Here is a 7,836-nt window from a genome sequence, read left to right as displayed (position 1 = left end):
GTCAGATACTCATTTGCCTGCTTACTGCCTCAAATTTTCTGGGGCATCTATACATTTTGGTTTTCCTTTATCCAATTTTAACAAGTTTTTTTTAACAAGGATAGAAAACTCAACTTCTACATTGATGACTCTAGGGGGTAGCTGTAGAATAGCGCACATTCTTAATACAGGTTGGTGACTTTTTTTGTTTTATTTATTATATATTACTGGTATGAACAGAACTGACATGTTTCTCAGGAAGAGAACCCATACCCCTCCCTATTCTGTTCCTCTCCAGGGCTGATTATCTGCCTTGGTATGAACTGAGATATTGGAGGACAGCGCAGGGAGATGGGAGGCAGAGCAAAAGCATGCTAATGAAGCTCTATACAAGAATTTTCACGAGAAGGGATTGACTACCCACAGGTTCAGGAATAGAGTATTTGTCTATAAGAAAAGATTACCAAGATAATAACTTATGGTAATCTTATCTTGGGGTCTAGGATGATTCAGCATGGCCATTTCAGCCAATTCAGTTTAGAATGGTCATTTAAGTGCAGCTGTTTCATCACAGTTGTTGTAATGGCAAGAACTTACCTTGCTGAAACTGTGAGTTTTGAAAGACAGGGTGGGAATAACCCCCCTCGCTCCATTGGTACTTCTTTCCTTTCTCTTCACCCACTCATGGTTTTCTTCTCCTGTCTGCATCAGCTGGTGACTTCAAGGTTTGAAAAGGGGAGTGGCATCAGCACAGATCAATCGGGCACATCACAAGCTTTCCCTTTTTATTGGAACAGAAAGTTGTCTAGAGGGAAGACTTCTGGGGTAAAAGGTTGACTTTGAGAGGGCAGACTTAAGATTAAGAGATGAAACAGCCCATGATGAAATGGCTGCGATGAACTGTCCTGTGTTGAAAGGACTGCTCGGAAAGGGCCGTGTTGAACTGACCCATTCTCCTTTCCTTGTATACCCTAATAGAGGGAGAACTTCCAAAGGCAGCAACAGTATATTCATTTCAGATTTGCAATGTTTGCATTGGCCTCAATGGCAAATCAAAAGCATACATTTATAATCTGATTGTTAGCCTAAACGTTTTACCAGAAAAATCTGAACATACTTATTGATTTTTTAACCTGCATTTGAAGACGATATTTGAAATATTATGTTTCTATAAAATTGTGCCAAATAATAAAAGCAAAACAGGCGTGTTGAAAATATTTTGCTTCCATTAGCCTGTTTTACTTCTCTGGCTGATCTGTATTCTTTGTGTATAATAGTTGTACATGCACAAATTCCTTTTTCCCCCCCATTAATTGAGAGTAGGGAAGCATCACACACACAAAAAAAAGACACAGGATAACCAGTCTACCAGATTGACCAGAGGTTGTGTTTGCATGTCCAAATGCCTGTACTATATATACATCAATTACAGGATTCTAAATAAATAATGATAATAAAATAATAATAATAATAAAACTGAATAATAAAACTAGAAGCACGATCTGGTAAAAGAGGCAGAGATATGCTTTTCTTTACATGCATCAGTTTGTAAGTTAATATACATTTAAATCACTTGTGCACACTGATTTTTTTAAGGTGCGCTAACAAAATGTTTTCATGTTAACTCCAAAATTGACCTGAATATTTTTTTTAATGTTCATCCATAGTAAGTTTTTATTTATGTTCTCAAAATGTAATGTAGGACCCCCTAGTTGAAATGCATTTACACTAACAAAGTTATAGGATTCCAAACATATAGTGGAATTAGAAAAGGTACAGAGAAGGGTGACGAAAATGATAAAAGGTTCCCTGTGAGGAAAGGCTAAAGCAGCTAGCAGTCTTCAGCCTGGAGAAGAGATGACTCAGAGAAGATATGATAGAGGTCTATAAAATACTAAGTGGAGTGTAATGGTTAGATGCGAATTGCTTGTTTACTCTTTACGAAAATACTAGGACTAGGTTAGTAGTGAAGCTACTAAGTAGTAGATTTAAAACAAACTGGAGAAAATATTTACTCTGGAATTTGTTGCCGCAGAGTGTGGTAAAAGCAGCTTCAGATTTAAAAAAGGTTTGGATAACGTCCTAAAACAAAAGTCCATAAGCCATTATTAAGATGAATGTGAATAAATCCACTGCTTATTCTTAGGATAAGTGGCATAAAATCTGTTTTACTCTTTTGAGATTTTGCCAGATACTTGTGACCTGGATCGGGCACTGTTGGAAGCAGGATATTGGGCTTGATGGACCTTCCTTTTATCTCAACATGGCAGCTCTCATTCAACATCTTACTACTTACAGCACAATGCATTAAGCATGCAAGAGGCATTCACTGCTTGAGTGTGACTCGTCTAGAGCACCCCTGCTTCCCTTCCCCGTAAAGAGGACGCTGAAGCGCAGGGCCGACCAATCGCTGCCTGGCTGGCCTGGAACTTCCTCTCTGACGTTAGACTTGATGTCGGGTGGCGAAAGTTGGTCGGCCCGGCACTTCAGCGTCCTCTTTACGGGGAAGGGAAGCAGGGAGAGCTCAGAAATCGGCGGTGGCCTGTTCCCCGATGGCAGCCTATTCCCCGGCGGCGGTGGCGGCCTGTTCCCCAATGGTGGTGGCTTGGGGAGGGCAGGGAGGGAGAAAGAAAGAAATGGGGACAGGGAGACAGATAGAAAAGGGAGACAGGAAGACAGAAAAGGGGCATGGAGAAAGAAAGAAAGAGCACGGAGAGAGAGAGAAAGACAGATTATATAGAAAGAAAGAGGGCATGGTCATGGAGAGAGAAAGAAAGAAGGGGCAGGGTGAAAGAAAGAAAAAGTTGGGGGAGGGAATGAGGGCTAGAGGAGAGGAAGCATACAGGAGGCTGAAAGAAGGGAAGAAATATTGGATGCACAGTCAGAAGAATAAAGTGCAACCAGAGACTCATGAAATTACCAGACAACAGGAAAAATTATTTTATTTTCAATTTAGTGATCAAAATGTGTCCGTTTTGAGAATTTATATCTGCTGTCTATATTTTGCACTATGGCCCCCTTTTACTAAACTGCAATAGCGGTTTTTTGCACAGGGAGCCTATGATCATCGAGAGCAGCGCAGGGCATTCAGCGCAGCTCCCTGCGCTAAAAAACGCTATCACGGTTTAGTAAAAAGAGAAGGGGTATATTTGTCTATTTTCATATAGTTGTTACTGAGGTGACATTACATAAAGTCATCTGCCTTGACCTCTTTGAAAACCGGCAAAATATAAATGATAATTAACATTTTCTCTGCGTACAGTGTGCTTTGTGTTTTTCAAAATTTTATTGTTGGTAGATCATTTTGACTTGGCCACGAAGGTAAGGGGGGGGAGGGAGGGAGGGGAGCTGCTTAAAGACATCTAGTAATCCTCGCAGGTTTGACTGTGCAGGGAATTATTTTTGTAAACTCGTGTTTTATGATGTGACTGGCATCATTCAGACTTTAATTTCTATGAATGAATAGAATGAAAATGATATAAAATTGCTTATTTTTATGTGCGTGCACTGAAGGGAAGTGGAGAGAGAGTGGGCTGAGGATGCTGAAGGGAAATGGGGAAGAGAGAGTGGGGAGAAGACGCTGATTTATAAATTGACAATTGTACAGAATATTGTTTCTTTTTATACTTTAATATAATAAGTTCAGTATAAAACTATTCGAGGCTTGTGTGGATGGGATCAGATGGTTTGCGGGGACGGGACAAATTTTTTCCCCATTTCATTCTGTAGGCTCTGCCATGAATCGATTTCGACTACGTGCGGGCGAGCGGGGTGTCAGTCGGGTTGACGTAGCCATCGTGGGGTATGGCTCTCAAAAGAAATCTTAATCGTTGTACTGCTGATCTTTGGCTCTTATGACTAATGAGTTTGCCTACCACTGGGCTAGGGGACTATAGAGGGAATGACAAACAGATATGGGTGCTTTACAAGTGGGTTGGGTTAGGACTTAAATGCAGCTTCAAAAAAGTCTTCCAATAGAGAAATACACAATAGCCCTTCCATGCTGGCCACATAGAAAGTTTTAAGTTTATTTTTAAACCATATTAAAACTGACCGTTAAATAAAGTTCAAGTCTAAATTCTATTTGTCCTCCTGTGGCCTTATGGGAGATCCAAGAATATATTAAACTAAAAAAAAAAACAAAAAACTTTGAAAGGTTTTAGACATTTTCTTATAGATGTTCTTTTTTTTATATTGTATAAAAGTACTGAAAAATAAATGTCATTGACAAAATCTAATAAAAATGCAATGTTGATTTGTCACAGATTTGCTGCCTAAAGCCCTCATGTTTCACAGACCTTAGTTAAAATACAGCGCATGCATCAGAAGAGCAATGGGATTAGAGCAGCATGTAGTAGGACAGACGGTGTGCTCACTATTCCCACCTTGATAAGTGGCCAGAACTCAGGCTATAGCCCCCTTTGCCAATGGCTCTCATCTCTATTTTACCCTCAGGTTCCCCTCTCCGTTTTCATGATGTCCACATTTACAGTGGACATGTGGTTAAGACATTGAGTATGCTGCCTATACCATAGTGTTGATACAAAATACAATATACTCATAGAGGCCTAGGAGGAGGAAGTGGATGGATGACTTGAAGACTTACCAGCACTGTGGTTACATCCGTTCTACTGTTTGGTGGTGAATACTGCCAAAGGGTCTCCTGCTGCAAGTTTGTGACCTTTGTGCTGTGGTACAAGTTCAATAAATATGAGCACTTAAGAACAAACTGCTATTGCAGATATAATGAAGATTGTTCTACAGCTATGCAAGCCTTCCTGTATGATCAGACACCATACTGACTTAATTGCTTGTGATTATATGAAAAGGGAGATACTCATGTTTGTACTTTTAATGTAATAAAGTATAGAACAAGTCTGTCTTTCAAGCTATGGTGATATAATAAAATTAATGATGGTGATACTCAGACATGGGCTTAAGCTTGTTTGCATAAGGTTTGTATATGATCTATACTTATGTTTCAATGTGTGGCTCTGATAAAAAGGAATTATCAAAATTCAGTATTGATTTGGGGGGGAACATTTTAAGGAGATGCTTCAGCTATTTCACTTCAGAAACTAGGGCTACCAGGAGAAAAAGTCTATAGCAGTATCAAACTTTCTCGAGCCAGGTAGCGGCCTTGACTTGATGCACCCAGAAGTACATAATTGTCGCTGTGATGACATCATGCGCATGTGTGACATCATCACATTGACATCCATGCATGTACAGAGGCCCTCCAGTAGAGTGTGCCAGCAGGGAAGTCTAACAAATATCAACTGAGTACCCCCAACCACAGACCTCCCAAACTTCACCCTAGGCTCACCCAAGCTCTTCCCCAGATCCCGCCCCCTTTACTAGTTGTAATGCAATTTTTTTCCATTCATTTTTCATATACACAGCAGATATGAATTCTCAAAACTGACACATTCAAATCACTATATTGAAAATAAAATCATTTTCCTTACCTTTGTTGTCTGGTGACTTTATTTTTCTGTGCTTTTAATTATGTTCTTCAGTTTGTGCGTGCTAAATCTTTATTTTACACAGATTATTTTCAAAGCCAAATCGTCACCTGAGTTAAAGTACAAGGCACCACTGCATTTGGGTTTTCCATTCATCAGTCTCCTCTTCCTAGTGTTGAATTTAACTTGTGCAATGTTGGTGCACAGTGATGTGCCAGAAGATCATCTATGATGGACCATGTTGACTAGAGTCCTAGTCAATGATGGCCTCTTCTTTGCTTGTGCCATTTCATTGGCTGGTTGTATCTTCAAGTGGTAATGCTGGACAGGAGAGTAGGGGAGAAGGGGTACTGCTGGATATGGGGAGCAGGGAAGAGAGAAAGGGTAATGTTGGATTGGGGGGGGGGAGGAAGGGAGAAGAGGTGCTGCTGGACCTGGCAGAAAGGGAGGGAAAGGAAAGGTGCTACACTGGAGGGAAGGGTGAGATGGTGCATGGGGAGAGAGCATGTTGGGTTAGGGGGTGAGAAAGAAGGATTCCACTTGAGAGAAGAGGCAAGGACAGAGAGAGAAAGGAGGCAGAAAGTGTTGGACTCATGGAGAGCGCGAGATGGGGAGGGCAGAAAGGAGAAATGTTACACTGAGGAAGGGGGAGAGGGCAGAGAGTGAAAAGTTGGACTCATGGAGGGAGAGATAGAGATGTTGGTTGGGGGTGGGAAAGGACCAGAGGAGAAGCATGCAGGAGGAAGAGAGAAAAAAATGTTGGATTGGGAGAGGGGCCAGAAAAGAGGAAGGGGAGATGGACTGCAGGGAGCAGAAAGGAGGAAGGGAAAGAGAATTGTTATGGGGGGGAGGAGAGAGGAGAGATGACTACAGAAAGGGAGAGAAATCAGACCAGGGAATGGAAGGGAAGGAGAGGAGTCTGGTAGCGCTATAGAAATAATAACAATAGTAGTAGAGAGAAAGATGCCAGATTATGGAAAAGAGAGGAGAGAGATGCCATGCTGGGAAGGGAGGAAAGGAAGGAGAGAGATGTTGGGCCACTCGGGTGGAAGAGAGATGTCAGACCATGGAAATAGGGAGAGAAGGAGAGAGAAATAGGAAGGGAAGACATGGAAAAGTAGATTTTGAGAAGCAGAAAAATGTAAATATTTAATGTTAAGGTAATGCCAAAGATGGATGCAAGGAAGATGGAGAGAAAAACAGTCAATGAATAAGAAGGCCCTGGAAACTGCAAACAAACTGGGAAACAGTACAGCAACCAGTGTGGAAAAGACTGCAAATCATTGACTTGGGCACAGGTTTTTTGTTTTTTTTTAAATAAAATTAGAAAAGGCATCACGCCACAAAGTTGTTTCTTAAATTTATGAATTATTTTCTTGTCTACATCACCCTGCTTTTCTTTGGCATTGGAATTTTTTCCATTTCTTCCCTCTGGGTTCCTTGAAAAAGACCACGAAACATGGCCCATGCCGGGACCTCCTAACAAATTTAAGTTAAGTAGGATTTCTTTATCCTTCCTGCCATTGAAAAATTTAGTCAGATATTTCAGAACACCACCTTATTTTCAACACTTAATAGCCATACACAGTGATGGGACAGTGGGCTCGGCTATAGGAGTTTTGGCTTGGTCGGACTACACATATTCTGAGTGTATGCCCAAGTGTCCTTTACAGTAACTAAATCTTTTTCTAAAAATAAGTTTGTGACCTTTCTTCTGAGAAGTCTTCTTTCTGTGTTACCTAATTTCATGACAATTCTTATATAATCCGCCTTGAACCGCAAGGTAATGGCAGAATAGAAATCACTAATGTAATGTATATCAAATTCAGATTAGATTAGATAACATTCACTAAGGGCTCCTTTTACTAGGTTTAGTGTGCACTAAAAGCTAAGAAGCTCATTTTATTCCTAGGGCTTATTTAGCACAAGCCAATTGTTTGGGTTCCTTGTACTAAAGTCTGCTACGTGAGTAAGCCAGTTAAAAGATCACTGGATAAAGTCCTCATCAAGTAAGAAGGGAAAGAGTCCAATCTACAGTAAGCAAATACCAATTTTGAAATTACAGAATATACTGTTTTAGCAGAAACAGAAAAAGTCATCCAAAGCCAATCTTTTGAGGCTAGAGTAGCAGACTCGGAGGAGCTGAGACAGAGAGAGGCTAACTGGAATGAGATCCCAGTGAGGGAAATATTGGGGACTCGAGGGAATGCAGACATTCTGGTGATTGTTTAATGGACCGGAGAGGTTGAGAAGAATCTGGTGAGGGCTATAATGCAATGGAGTTGTTTTCATGTGAGAAGGTTGCTATGGTAAAATTGGAGAATCAGAAATTGTAGAAGGGCAGCATTGTCAGAGGCAGAATGCTGCAGAAGTTGTATGAGAACAGAATTAA

Source organism: Geotrypetes seraphini, chromosome 2 (assembly GCF_902459505.1).
Source record: "Geotrypetes seraphini chromosome 2, aGeoSer1.1, whole genome shotgun sequence".
NCBI lineage: Eukaryota > Metazoa > Chordata > Amphibia > Gymnophiona > Dermophiidae > Geotrypetes > Geotrypetes seraphini.
Note: the sequence above shows the minus strand (reverse complement) of the source record.